The 15,008-nt window shown below is 37.1% G+C and overlaps 1 long non-coding RNA gene across 1 annotated transcript in view; it reads left to right on the top strand.

Annotated features, from left to right (window-relative positions):
* Positions 1-7,964: 7,964 nt before the first annotated feature.
* Positions 7,965-15,008, top strand: part of LOC106999164 (uncharacterized) — a 63,018-nt gene continuing 55,974 nt past the window's right edge. Inside the window, exon 1 of the long non-coding RNA XR_003722287.2 lies at positions 7,965-8,301. This is a non-coding gene — a long non-coding RNA (uncharacterized LOC106999164). The remainder of the gene's footprint in view (positions 8,302-15,008) is intronic.

Raw genomic sequence — 15,008 nt, 5'->3', positions numbered from 1 at the left:
TGAAGCTGGAAACCATCATTCTCAGCAAACTAACACCAGAACAGAAAAGCAAACACTGCATGTTCTGACTCATACATGAGAGTTGAACAATGAGAACACATGGACACAGGGAGGGGAACATCACACGCTGGGGCCTGTCAGGGGGTGGAGGGCTGGGGAGGGATATTATTAGGAGAAATACCTAATGTAGATGACAGGTTGATAGGTGCCACACACCACCATGGCACATGTATACCTATGTACAAACTTGTACGTTCTGCACATGTATCTCAGAACTTTAAGTATAATAATATTTTTAAAAAACCATTAAAAAATGAATACTACAATTTGAAAAAAAGAAAGATTTTCTGTACCTGATTTCTGGATACCACACCTGTTTTTCTACTCTTCATGTCTCCCTATCACCAAGAGTTTAAGTATAAAGCCTTTATCATGGTATTCAATGCCCTTTATGATACTGCTGTTTTGATTTGAGGCATTATATGCACCATTCTTTTTCAGCTTCCCTTGCCCCTGCTCTTTATCAAGTGCCCTTTTTATCAACATAGCTAACTATATTTAATTCCCTTAGCATGCCCTTTAAGGAGACATTTGGAAATGATTTTCTTCCTCTTTGTCTTTAAATGTATCCTTCCAGGTTCAGATTAATTTTGTGAAACCCTCAAGAACTATTTCTGAGAAGAATAAATCACTCCTTTCTCTTCCTTCCCTTGATACTTTAACTAGTTTTTGACCTCTCTTTCTAGTAAATTCTTCATGGGGAGACCATATCATGTTTATAATTAGCCCAATGATAGTTGAATGACTTTTGAATCATCTTAAATCCTTTTTGGGTACATCTTGGATATAAATTTTATGGAAATAAAAATAATGTTCCTATGATTTCTTTTCCAGGTTTTCAGTTATTCAGAATATCACTGTTTCCATTTGTTGTGCATAGTCAAAACACTCTTGAAGTAGCTTTCTCCCAACAGTCTGGATAAACTTCCATCAACAAAGCTGGAGATGTGCTGAGGAGGGCACTGCGGTGAAATGAGGAGAAGAGCCACTTTCTATTGTGCTCCTACTATTTTCTAGGACAGAATAAACTTTCTGCTGCCAAGAGCCTAATGTAATAGCTGGCATAAAGTTTGATCGTGTCTTTTCAAAACCAGCATAACAAAATCCTGGATGGGAAGCACTCTAGCAGCTGCTACAAATGCCCTTAAATTGCCACCCATGCATAACTGTCAGAGTTGTGCTGACGTGTGCTGGCCATGGTTTGTCCCTTTCTAGACTACAAATGAACGGAAGCTCCTTCCATAACTTTGGGATTTTTTTTTGTCACCTACATAATTCCTGTGTCTCAGGTAGGAAGCCAGAGTAGACCAACTTAGCACCACAATTCATGCTAAGCATGTGAATTTTATCCCATACTTAACCAGTTTTTTTATTTATCATGTATGTCCTGAACTCAGAGGAGATATTTTCTGATATTTGTTAATCATTCTCCAGTAATAAATTGCTAAGTAATGTTGAAAGAGGTAATGCACTACCTAGAGTATGCAGTGTTGATCTTTGGACGAGGAAATATGTATGGACAGGGAGATTAATGCACCATCCATACAGGAAATGATGTGAAAACAAGTTGTAAGCCAGTGGCAATGATCTTTAAGAATTAAGTGGTTTTAAAACTTAGGCATTAACTTCAGGCTCTAACGTAACAGTGCAGATATATCTAAATCTCTGGATGTTGTGCATTCCTGAAATGTCACTGATAAAGCATATTTCTTTAAAACTCATGTTTATACTAAATTCCAGTTTTAGAAATATAGACCTAAACAGCACACATAAGCTCTGCAGAAAGAAAAGGGTGAGAGATGTTAAGACAAAAAGAAGAAAGATAAGTATAGCAATATACCAAAACAAACAAGCAAAAAAGTTAAAGATGACAGGCTCCAATCTGCAAACATAGAAGCATATATGACCTTTATTTACTCTCTTTGGCAATGGTTGAATATGGCAGTGGGAGCATGGATATTTAGCACGGGCAGCCAGCAGAATTCTGGTTTTAGTTCTGACATTAGAATTATCTGCTGCTTAAATTTTGCATATTCAAATTTTTAGAAAAAATGTTTGATTTTGTGGTATATTAGAAGTCTTCTAGTCTCACAGGAAATTTAGATGATAAGTATTTTTGTTTCATAGGTAGGTCATCAATGGTTTCTAACAAGTTAAAAGTAATAAAAGAGGAAAACATTGCTATTCTTTGAGTCAAACCTTTGGGATACTATTTTGTTAAACTGAAGGTATTCTTGTTTCTACATTACATTTTTTATCTTAATTTGTCAGAAAAAATTTTGAAAGATTGAAATGGGGGAGAAAAGACTATTAGGTATTCTGTCTAGTGTTTTTATCGTCTTTAAGCTATTTTACAACTCTATAAGGTTGATAATACAGATAGAAATGCAAATGATTTCTTGCCTGTGGAAATACAAATTATATCCCCTGGAAATGCAGCTGATACTTGCTCTATGAGTATTAACTGGGTTTTCATCTATTAAGCAAATTTATTTCACCATTTCTCATGTGCTATGTATGCGTAGTTCTTTCAATTACCCTTTTGCCATTTGTAACATCTTATTGGTTCCCTCATTATTTAGTGAATTTAATAAAATCTTTGGCACATGTATTCATTTTATATTGTGGTTTATTTTACTTTTTGAAAATGAACTTTGTTTTTTATGTAGTTTTACCAGAAATAGTTTAGTATTGAGTGCCAGATTGGTTATCTTTCTCCTTATGTCCCACAAATATTCATTGGGTACTCATGTCCCACAAATATTCATTGGTAAATATTCGTTGGGTACCTACTATGCTCCAGATACTTTAAGACACACTGGGTATACAAAACATAACCTGAATCTGCCTGTAACATCTACATTTTAAAACTATGGTCTATAATGGCTCTCACATAGGCAAATAAGACCGTACAGGGTAATTGAAAGAATAAGATAATAAAGCCTGTGGGTTTACATAGACTTGGGTTCAAATTCATATTCTACCTCTTTCCTACAGCGTGACTTTTGGCAAATTACTTAACTGCTCTGAATTTCATTTTCCTCCTTCACAAAATGGGTTATACTAAGACCAACCAGGCAGTATTGTTGTGGAATAAAGTAAGATTTTGTATGTGACTTGCTTTGTACTTAGATGGTGCCTGGTTCTTGGCAGATACTCAGTGAATGTTGATTCCTGTTCTGTACCCCATGCTTTCAACCTTCTTCTTTTAAATTTTTTTTTGGCCACTGCTCCCTGTATGACAAGTTATTATTGCTGTTTCTATTTTACTGATACTGGAATGACTAGTCCAATCTCAATAAACAAGAATCTGCAGTACTCAAAGTCTCAATTAAGTGCCCAGCTCAATGAGCCATGCAGGCCTAAAACAAGAAAGAAGTTCACAATCAGGAAAACCTCCAAATGCTAAAAACCACTCCTACGCTTATAGCAATGTTATTGTAATTTTAAAAATGTGATGATAAGAATGACCCCATTGCAGAGTACATAATGTTAGTTTACCTGAAAAATTATGGATCAAAATTTGTGAAAGCCAAATTTGCCCAGTCAGATTCCTAAAAGCAAATGCACCCCTTTCTTTTCTTGTGGGCCCCTCAGCATTTATTTATTCATTTTAATGCTAAACCTGCCTTTTATTTTTCCCTCTAACTTTGCTTGTCAGTTCTCTATTATCAACTGAACACATTTGTACCCTTCTCTTACCTTCTTTTGCTGGGCAGTTTAAAATTTTAAGTTATTTACAATCCAAATGAATATTTAATATTATATTCATTATGCACCCTCTGGTTGCCGTTTTCCTATTACTGCAGTGACACTGAATGATGGCAAAAATGCAAATGCCTATTCCTTGTGAGTTTAATCTAGACTCCTTGTGTCCTGATATATCTTATCATTTTGTTTGGTAATTAGACTTCTCTGATGATGTTGTAAAATGCATATCAGTTGTGAAGGGAAAAGTCATTATTTATCATTAAGAGGTGGGGAATATGCTCATTTTTCATTGCCCTTACCTGGGTAGCAAGGACAAAGTGATGCAATTTCAACTTGGAGGCCTGTGCTTGATGTGATTCTGGGATGGAACAAATAGCCATGAAATTAATCTGAGAATGTTCAATCATTCTCTTGCCAGAGCTTGGTTGATGTCACCTTAGTGTGTGAAGTATAGCTTTCCAGGCTCTTAGCTTCCTCAGGAGCATGCGCAATGCAGGGGAAGATTTGTCCCTGTTACATACCATCTTATAAAGGGTGAGGACTGGGACCAAAAGAAATGAATTAATGAAGGGGGAAATGTCTTTTGAAGCCAAGGGACTATAAATAACATAGTTCTGAAAGTATTGTATTTGTGAAGCAAGGCTGTTACCTAATGTGAGTTGGAGAATAACTTGTGTAAGTATAGTCCTGGGAAAAGGAAAAAACAAGCCTTGTCTCAGAGATTTCATATCATAAGTAAAATGAAAAAAACCCTAAATGTTGGAGGGAGGTCACTTGTTTCTAAGAGAAAGCAGTCTCACTTTTTGTTGATTCATTTAGCTAACACATGGTGAGTTCCAACTAAATGCCAGATAATCTCCTGAGAAGTGAACATTATTCTGAAATTTGCTAAGTTTGGAGAAAAACTTTAGTAATTCTAAAATAATTAAAGCATTGATGACATTAAACATATATATAATGATATATATACAGTATATATAATATAACCTAATGATACACATCATAATATAATGATATTATATATGGTGTATATATGTATATGTATAGTTAGTTAGTTCTCATATATGTATAGTTATCCCTCAGTATCCATCAGGCATTGGTTCCAGGACCCTACCCCCATGGAATCCATGGATGCTCAAGTCTCTAATATAAAATGATATAATATTTGAATATAACCTAAACACATTCTCCTATATACTTTGAATCATCTCTATATAGCTTATAATACCTAATAAGATATAAATGCCATATAAATAGTTGTTGTATTGTTTAGGAAATAATGACAGGAGAAACATTATACATGTTCAGTACAGACAAAAACCATCATTTTTTTTCTGAATATTTTCTATCTGCAGTTAGTTGGATCCACGAATGTGAAACATCACATTCACAGCGAGCATCAACTGCATATGTATAATATATCATAACCCCTTTGATTATTTTGTTGAATTTTGTGTTTTCCTCTAAGATTTAAATTATATTTCTTTCTTCCTAAGAGAAGGTGATTAATTCTATCACTATGTAGGCAATGTACCCTTGCTGCAGAATATACCTTCCTTGTTCATAAATGTACTGTAAATATTATCCTCCATAATAACAGAAGCCCTAAAAAGCAGACAGTTTTACATAAACTAAGTGATTACTACCTTCATTAGAGATTTACAGGAATCTTCTGGAAAGTTATCCTTGCCTATCCAAGGTTGCATGAGAAAGGAACTGTGATGATCTGCCTCTGAAGAAAACTATGGACAGTCACGAGGAAGAAAAGTCATTAATTACCTCTCTACTCAGGGCGGCAATGGTTTATCATGCTTGCTGATGTTAAGTGCTTCATCAGTATTCTATGTAATTTAAATGGATGACTACATATCCAGTGCCTGGAAGAATGACTGGGACTTGATAAACAGTCAGTGGTCTTGTCATTACTGGTAATTGTGGTTGCCTTATAATCCCAATTTTATGTACCCCACTCTTTGATTTGTACCTCTTCTCTTTCCAGGTTACTCTATCGAATTCTCTGCATTTAACTATCCTTCCACCCCATTGGAACCTACAATCCTTTGATCTTACCACCTTTTCACTGTCTCACCTCTTCATGGTGTCCTCTTCCTTTTCATCCAGCTTAATTGCTATTTTTCTTCGTTATAGTCATCTCCCTTCATCTAGAGTTCATTCTCTTGCCTTTCTCTCTGTCATACACTTTTGTGAAACTCTAACACTGATTAAATCTAGCATAGAGTTGTTTGTTCCTCTATAGATGAACAGAGCAGACAAAAAATGAAAACAGCATGGCTGACTCTTTTCACTTGAAAATCAAGTTGTGAATGTGAGTGGACTGGACATCTAATGCTCCTTTTCAATCACTGGACTTTCCCTCCAATCACTTTTCCACTTTTGCGTTAGCTATCTTATACTATCTCTCTTTCCTCAAATCTCCGAATTTTCTTTATCCATCTTCACTCTCAGCTGTTCACTTTCAGAAAATGACTTTTACAACTTTTCATGATCAGATTTAACAACCTGCCACAAATTGTCATATACTTTTCTGCCACCTGTTGTTAGAAATGACCCATCCCACTTTTATCTAAGAATGGCCTTGCAGTTGGTATGCAAGACTTCATTACTTTTTCCTACTCAAGGATGTGGCCCCAGCAATTCCCACCTCCTTTTCCTGCACTGACAATTATTTCCTTTTTATAGGGTCATTCCCAACAACATAAAAATAGGCTGTTTTTGTCCCATTTTGCTTAAAACTCTCAACTTTACCTTTTCCTTCTTTTTGCAGCACAACTTCCAACAAGAGCTTTACATAATTCTAAATATAAACTGTCTTTTTACATATTTCTTAAAAACTTTCTAAATGCATATTTAACTAATTGTATATTTAGCAAGAGTATATCTTTTTGTCCTTTCCTCTCAGTCTAATCTTGAACCCACTTAGTCAGGCTTTTGCCCCCAGTCACTTTACCAAAACCATGCTTTCCATTGTTCTTGCCTCATCTTGTTGGCAATTCTCAGTCTTCATTTTACGTGGACTGTCAGCTGCATTTGATAGACTTGAACATTCTTCCTTCAAATACTTGCTCCATTTCTTGCTCACAACAGGACATTTTCCTGTTTTTTCTACTATGTCTCTGGATGCTTCTTTTCAATTTCCGGTGCCAGTTCCTTTTATTTTTCCTCTCTAAGTTAAACTTGTGCACCTGGGCTCAGTACTTGATTTTTCTTATTTACTTAGATCATCAGTTGGCAAACTAAGGCCCATGGTCCCAAGTCCAATTTGTGCCTGTTTTGATAAATAAAAGTTTTATTGAATCACAGCCATGCCCATTTATTTATGCTTTTTTATGGTCCCTTTTGAGCTACGTAGATAGATCTCATTAGTTGCAACAGAGGCTCTACAGTCCTTAAAGCCTAAAATAGTTGCTATCTGGCCCTTTACAGAAAAAGCTTGCTGACATTTCCTCCACGCTTATGTCCTCTGTGAATGCATTCAGATGCATGATTTAAATACATACTGTATACTGATATTTCTCCATTTGTATTCAGATGAGACATCTCCTCCAAACCTCAGACTTAGAAATCCAGTTGCTGATGAGATGTTCACCTGGATGTCTAATCGTCATCCCAGACTTAACATGTTCAAAAGGGAACATCTAATCTTCCTCTCCAATTTTGTTTCATCTACAGTTTTCTCCATCTCAGTTCAGGATAATCCTATCATTTCAGTTGCTTAGGTAAAAACCTTGGAGTTATCTTTATGTTTCTGTTGTATCTTATATCTAATTTGTCTGGAAATCCTGAATGCTCTAACTTGAAAATTATCCAGAATCTGACCATTTCTCCCCTTCTGGCACAAGTAATCAAAATTTCTTTCTTAGATTACTGCAATTGCCTTCTAATTAGCTTTTATGATTCTATCCTTGCCTCTTCTATTTGTAATATGGAAGAAAGGGTATTCTCTTAAAATACAAGCTAAGCGATGTCATTCCTTTGCTCATAATCCTCCACTAGCCCTCCTCTCATTCAGAATAAGAGCCAAACTCTCTGCGATGGCTGCTCAGTCCTATAAGGCTTGACCCCAAGCTACCTCTCCAAGGTCATGTCTTATTTCTCTCCCTTTTGTACACTCAACTTTAGCCACACTGGGCTGCTTTCTCTTCCTTTAATATTTCAGGCATACTGTGCAGGGGCCTTTGAAAACAGTATGCTGAGAATAGATAGGGCTCAAGGACAGTATCTCCAATTGAACTTTTAATGAACTCCCGTAGGCGCCAAGAAGGCGGGCAGATAAGGAAGAGCATAGAAACAAAGAACTGAGTAGAAGGTTACATCTGGGAAAAGAAAGTTTGTTTTGCATTGCATTCTTTCTGCTGACGTGGGGTTTATGGAGTATAAATAAAGTGAGGCGGAGGCTCTGAGCGCGGCCGCCATGTTCTCTGTGTGTCTTTGTCTTTTGTGTGTTCTTTCATTCTCCACCACCCCCGGCACGGACCCCAACAAGTGGCGCAGCGAGCAGGGTCAGCACGGGTGAGTAGGGGAGAACAAGAAGGGGAACCCCCTAGGGGCGGGTAAGGCCCAGATACTGTTAAGGGGAACCTTCTTAAGCTTTCATTATGGGGAATTCCATCTCTCTGGCCTCAGAATATTTACGGCTGTTTCAAGGACTATTGCTGTCTATAGGAGTAGAAGTGAAAGAAAAAGACTTTGAAGTGATTGTTTGCCCATGTTGAACAACATTGTTACTGGTTTCAGTATCAGACTAAAGTGCAGCTGAATCGCAGAGAATGGTTACAGGTAGTAAAAACTCTGCTTAGAGCTCTCCAGTTAGGGGATATTATGCCTCTAAAATTGTGGACCTTGTGTGACTCTATCACTCAGACATTAGAGTTACTTGAGACTGATTCAGAGTGTGGTAATGTAGCCACAGGAGGAAAGGTATCTGAGGATTTGGAAAAAATAAATAAATAAATAAATAAATCTGAAATGGAGCCCATTTGTGCCAGGATAACAGAGGATGGTGGGGGTAGCAAAAGGGGGAGAAGAGAAAAGGCCAGCTCTTCCTTCTTCTAAGGGAAATTCTGACATGCAGTGTATTATGGAAATGCTTCAACAAATATTACAGATACATTCTTCTAATTCACCTTTGTGAGCTTTCCCTGTTTCTTTTCCTTCTGCCCTGTTAAAAGAGGATTTTCCAGTGCCTCCAACCCCCCGGCTTCCTTATCTTTACCTTTGTTTGGCAAAGTTGAAGCCCTGTTCACATCAGACATACTTTAAATTTATACTAAACACCTGTTTAATATGTCAAAACCAGTGTATATGTATATCTTGTTGTTTGTTAAAATATTATGAGTATTTCAATAGTTAATAAATAAGCACATTAATATTAACTATTAATATTAATATAGTATTAATAACCCCAGCTAGGAAATTGTTATGTTATAGGGGTGCATAGGTTCCACCAATTTACACTCCAAACAGAAGTTGAGTATTCGAGCTGCTTAACACATCAACTACCTCCTGATATTTTCTGTGTTTTGAAATTTTAACCATTGTATTGTGTATGTAATGATTCTCAATTTGGTATTAATATACATATTTCCTAGTGAGTAATGATGTTAGACATATAGGTTTATTGTCATTTCCTTGTTCTGCTACTTTTGGTTGGGTTATTTGCCTTTTCTTATTAATATGTTGAGATTCTTTATATTTGGGGATATGAGTATTATTATATATTATATATACTTTTAATTAAAAAAAAAATTTAAGGAGCTGGATCTGTTTCCAATTATGTGTGCTTCTTTTGCTCCTAATGCTCAGTTTTCAAATGGTGGCAATAATGTCCAATTTAATGCCTTACAAATTAAATTTTTAAAAAGAAATGAAAGCTGCCATTTCTAACTATAGACCTCAATCTCCTTTTATCCTTGGTCTTCTTGATATTTTTCATCAGAAAATTTGATAATTCCTATAGACTGGAAGACTTTGGGGAAGGCTTTTCTTGATCGTTCTCAGTGGTTACAATTGCACAGCTGGTAAATGAACAAGGCACATGTATAGGCTAGGAAAAATATTATGTGTGATCCCCCTGGACCCACTGAGGAACAACTCACAGGCACGGGCCAATATGCTACTCTTAATGCTCAGGCTGGTTTAGATGATGTTGCCCTTACTCAAATCAAGACTTTGTTTTTAAGGGCCTGAAATAAGGTAGAGATAACAGGAAAATGTTCCCTTTCCTCTGTGAAGATTTTACAGGGCACAAATGAACTATATCCAGATTTCGTAGCCCGTCTTCAGGATGCTGTCTTCAAAATTGTGGGTGCTGGCCTTGCTTCAAAAATTTTGTTACAAACATTGTCTTTTAAAAATGCTTATGCTGACTGTTAAAAATTGTTAAAATCGTTAAAGGCCAATGGGGCCAATTTAGATAAATATATTAAAACTTGTGTTAGTGTTGGAGGGGCTATTTATAATGCTCAATTATTTGCTGGAGCTTTGTCTAAAGCCTTAAAAGGAAGTAACAAACAAGGTGTTTGCTTTCAGTGTGGTAAACCTAGACATTTCAAAAAAGAATGTCATAAAAATTGAACACTTTTATCCCTCAAGGCAGAAAGCTGCCTTCAGAGGTGTACAAATATTGTGGTAAAGGTCGACATTGGACAAATAAATGTCGTTCCAAAACTGATAAAAGTGGAAATTTACTGTCTCCTCTCCTGGGAAACGGGAGCCGGGGCCCACAGGCTTGGGGCCCCAACAATTACAATACAAGTCTACTACAATATTCAGTGAGCAATGGCCTACAACATTAAGGAATAAATTCAAGTCCTCCTTAAGGATCCCACACCTTACCCCAGTTTCTCAGCTTTATGCGGCAACTAAGCAGAGCGCCGCTGCTGACTTAGCTATTACTCAGCCTTATACTTTGTCTCCTAATAGAGTATATAAATTAGCTATTAGAGTGTGTGGCCCTTTGCCAAAAGGACATGATATTACTAATAAAATTTTTATTTTGGTACAAGTTTCACAATTTATACGCCTAGAGGCAGGGGAACGTATTCTCAATAGAGAGGGTTTCATAGCACAGAAAAAACTGTTTTTTGGGAAACTTTAGTTTCTAATCAAAAGCCCTTATGTTCATTGCACATTAATGGGATAGTTTTAAAAGAGTTAATTGATATGGGGGTGAATAGGTCTATTATTTGTTTAAATTAGTGGCCTATACAATGGGAAAAAAGACAAGTTTCAGTTATACTCACTGGCTTGGGTTCTGCTTCTGTGATTTATCAAGACATAGAACCTTTAACCTGTGTCAGTCCTAAAGGTCAACAAGGTCAAGTGTTTTTTTTTTTTTATTTTTATATTGTTCCTGTCAATATTAATTTTTGGGAACAAGATCTTTCACAACAATTTGCTGCTTTTTAAAACATTCCTCATATTTCCTCAGCTGCCAAAAATATGATGTTCAAAATGGGCTACAATCCTTTAAACTCATAGCCACCACTCCTATTTAGGTGAAACAGTGACCATTATTTAAAGAAATACTTAGGACTCTAAAAGAGTAAGTCAAAAAACAAATGGCCGAGAGGAATATAAAGCCATGTATTTCTGCATGGAATTCCCGTCTTTGTCTTGTCTTAAAACTATAAATGTTTACATTAAACCTAGGGAAAGTTTACAGCCTGGTCTTCCTAATCCTGCCCTTATCCCACAAAGTTAAAACCAGAGAAAAGCAGCAAGATGCTTTTGTATCATTACAAACTCAGCTTTCTTTCTACTCACTTAATATTGCCACAGAAAAAATTTAACTGGATTTTCTTATTCAATATTTAGATTATACCTTGGGGGCACAAAATATTCGACCCCAAAAAATTCAAATTCGACGTGATCATTTAAAAACATTAAATGATTTTCAAAAGCTTCTAGGAGACATTAATTGGATGCACCCTGTTTTAGGAATACCAACATATCAGTTATAACATCTTTTTTCTATTCTAGAAGGAGACAGTCACTTGGACAACTCACGCCATTTAACTCCTTTGGCTTTACAGGAACTCCAGCTTGTTGAAGAGCAACTTCAAAAGGCCCTTCCTTTTGTTTATTTCATACTTTACCTTCTCCCACAGGAATGATTCATCAAACTAATCGACCACTAAAATGGATCTTTTTGTCCAATAAAATATCTAAACGCTTGGCTACTTATATCGATCGTTTAGCTGAACTGATCATCAAAGGACGGTATCACTGTCAACAACTTTGGGGAGGAGATCCTTCCTTAATTATCTCTCAATTCACTCATAGTCAGATCACTTATCTTCTTGCAACTTCTGATTCTTGGCAAGAAGCTTCATCAATCTTGAGTTACAGTTTATCCTTATCCCTCGGTGCAATAGGGAGAATTGTTTGCTATTCTCATGGTCTTACTTGATTTCCCTACTACTGGTTGTAACATTGTTAGTGATTCTCAATACGCCGTTTATGTTACTTCTTATATTTCTCAGGCCACTTTACCTCTTTGTGCTACTTCTTCTCTTCAGAAATTCTTTTCTTTGTTATCCTTTACTTTGAGCCAACGTCAAGCTCCTTTATTCATCACTCATCTTCGTTCTCATTCTCAACTTTGTGGACCATTAGTCCATGGTAATACTCAGATTGATTTGCTTTTAATCGGCCACCTACATGCTGCAGAACAAAAATATACTCTACATCACATTAATAGTTCTGGCCTTCAACGATGGTTTCATTTAACTCATAAACAAGCTCGTTCTCTTATTCGAGCTTGTCCTTCCTGTGCTCCTTTGAGCATTCCATCCTTCCATCCTGGGGTTAATCCACGAGGTGTCCCTTCTTTTGGATGATTAAAATGTTCGTCATACCATTGATACCTTTTCTCATTTCTGTTATTACTCATCTCTTAGTTTGTTTCGCCATCATGGGCGTTCCTCTTATACTTAAAACTGATAATGCCCCTGCTTATGTCTCTCATAAATTACAAGTTTTCTTACAGCAATACAATATTCAACATATCACCGGTATCCCGGGCAACAGTCAAGGTCAAGCCATCATTGAGCATGCAAATTTAACTTTAAAAACTTAACTATTAAAACAAAACAAAAAGGGGGAAATGAGCCCCCCAGAAACCAGATTTTGAAACCAGATTTTGAAGGTTCTTTTTACCTTAATTTTTTTGAATCAATGGAGACAATTGCAAGATTCCGCTGCCGTAACCCATCTTTCCTCACCTCCCTCGGTGATAGTCCCCGCTGACAGTTTAAAGGTTTGGTATCCTAATGAAGAAGGTAAGTATGTTCAAGGGCAAGTTCTAAAACAGGGACGGGGCTGTGCTCTTGTCCTTACAGGGAGCGGACCTGAGTGGTTTCCTACAAGATGATTGAATCCCTGTTGAAAAGAAAACTGGATTCAGCATGCATTTCTTCCTTTGTTGGATATGCCTCGGCGGGGGACTTATTTCTCTTAGTGAGGCTTTGTATGAATATTGGACTTATATTCCCTTTCCGCCCTTGTATCAGGGAGTCGCCTGGGGGGAGGCGGAAATTAAGGTTTTCACCAATGACACTACTTGGATGCCGTCCCCCTATATAGACAAGGACAATATAGAACGGGAAACGGGAAGTATAAACAACACATATCAATTTGGAGTGGAAGGAGTTCCAATATGTATGGGAAATAGTTCTCATTGTCTCCGAAGATCGCATGAAGCCTGGGCTGTTCGTTATAATCATAGTCATGTGGCTGCTAATACTGTTATTATTGTAACTAGAAGTTTTTAATATAATCATACTGTATATAGTAATGAAACTATTCCTAGTTCTTTACTTTTTTGTCCTATTCTAGAGGTTTCTCCTAATATTGAGGTGCTGGAGTGACAACAATGTTGGGGAACTTAACCCCGGATTTTATTAGAATACAATGGGATGCAAATAACTGATTGAAGTGTGCACGGTGATTTTCAAACAAAATTTAGTCACATACCTTTGAAATGACACTGGGTAAATAAAAGTATTGCTGCTAACAGTAATGAAACCTTGGTATGGCGTGAAGGAGGACTGAAGTACAGAGTTATTTTTGGAAGTTGTTAGCTGCAGGCGATGCCATTAGCACTTTTGTGGGGAATATGCCCCTTAATCTTTCTAACCCGAATAACTCCTTTCATATTCAGTTATATCGAAATACCTCCTGATATATTATTGCTTGTGTCCGTAAGCCCTACCTATTATTAGCAGGGAATTTGACATGGGATAATGATACGGGGATTGTTAATTGTACAGATACGTGTACATTTTTGTCTTGCCTCAATCATTCCTGGTGGTACAACTTTACTGAGGATATTTATATCCTCAGGGCTCGTAAGGAAATTTGGCTACCTGTTAACCTTACACGACCGTGGGGGGCATCACCTCTTGAGACTTATATTTGGACTTCTCTCCAGTGAAGCCTCCGTGCCCTTGGACTTATAATTGCCTTGGTGATGAGCCTTGTCGCCATCGTCTCCACTGTGGCCATAGCAGGGCTCGCTCTTCATCAAAGCATACAAAATGCTGAATTTGTGCAGCAATGGCATGAACAATCTCACCGGTTATGGCTTCAACAACGAAACATTGATTCTCAACTTGCTGAAAGATTGGACAACATGGAACAAGCCTTGACATGGCTTGGAGATCAGCTCACTGTCCTCAGTACTCGGATGACATTACAATGTGATTGGAACTCCACTCAATTTTGTGTAACGCCTGTGTTTTTAACATCTCTCAAAATTGGACCGTAATCCAAAAATTATTAATAGGCCATAAAAATATTAGTTTGGACATCCAAGAGCTCACTCAGAACATTTCCGAAGGATTTCGACAACAATTACATGTGTTGTCCGGAGCTGTAACCCTTCAGGAGCTGGGTCAGCGCCTTGCTGCCTTTAACCCATGGACCCAGATGAAGACATGGATTTCTACAATCTCTGGAAGTATATTGCTTTGGGCACTTGGATTGGGTCTACTTCTTTTGGTGATTCGATGCTCCCTCCGTCGCCTCCAAAAACAAAAGAAAACACAAGAACAAATATGGGCTACCTTTTTAGGATTGAGGCAAAACAAAAAAAAAGCGGGGGGAAATGCAGGGGCCTTTGAAAACAGTATGCTGAGAATAGATAGGGCTCAAGGACAGTATCTCCAATTGAACTTTTAATGAACTCCCATAGGCGCCAAGAAGGCGGGCAGATA

Source organism: Macaca mulatta, chromosome 1 (assembly GCF_049350105.2).
Source record: "Macaca mulatta isolate MMU2019108-1 chromosome 1, T2T-MMU8v2.0, whole genome shotgun sequence".
Lineage (NCBI taxonomy): Eukaryota > Metazoa > Chordata > Mammalia > Primates > Cercopithecidae > Macaca > Macaca mulatta.
Note: the sequence above shows the minus strand (reverse complement) of the source record. Positions and strands in the feature narration are given on the sequence as shown.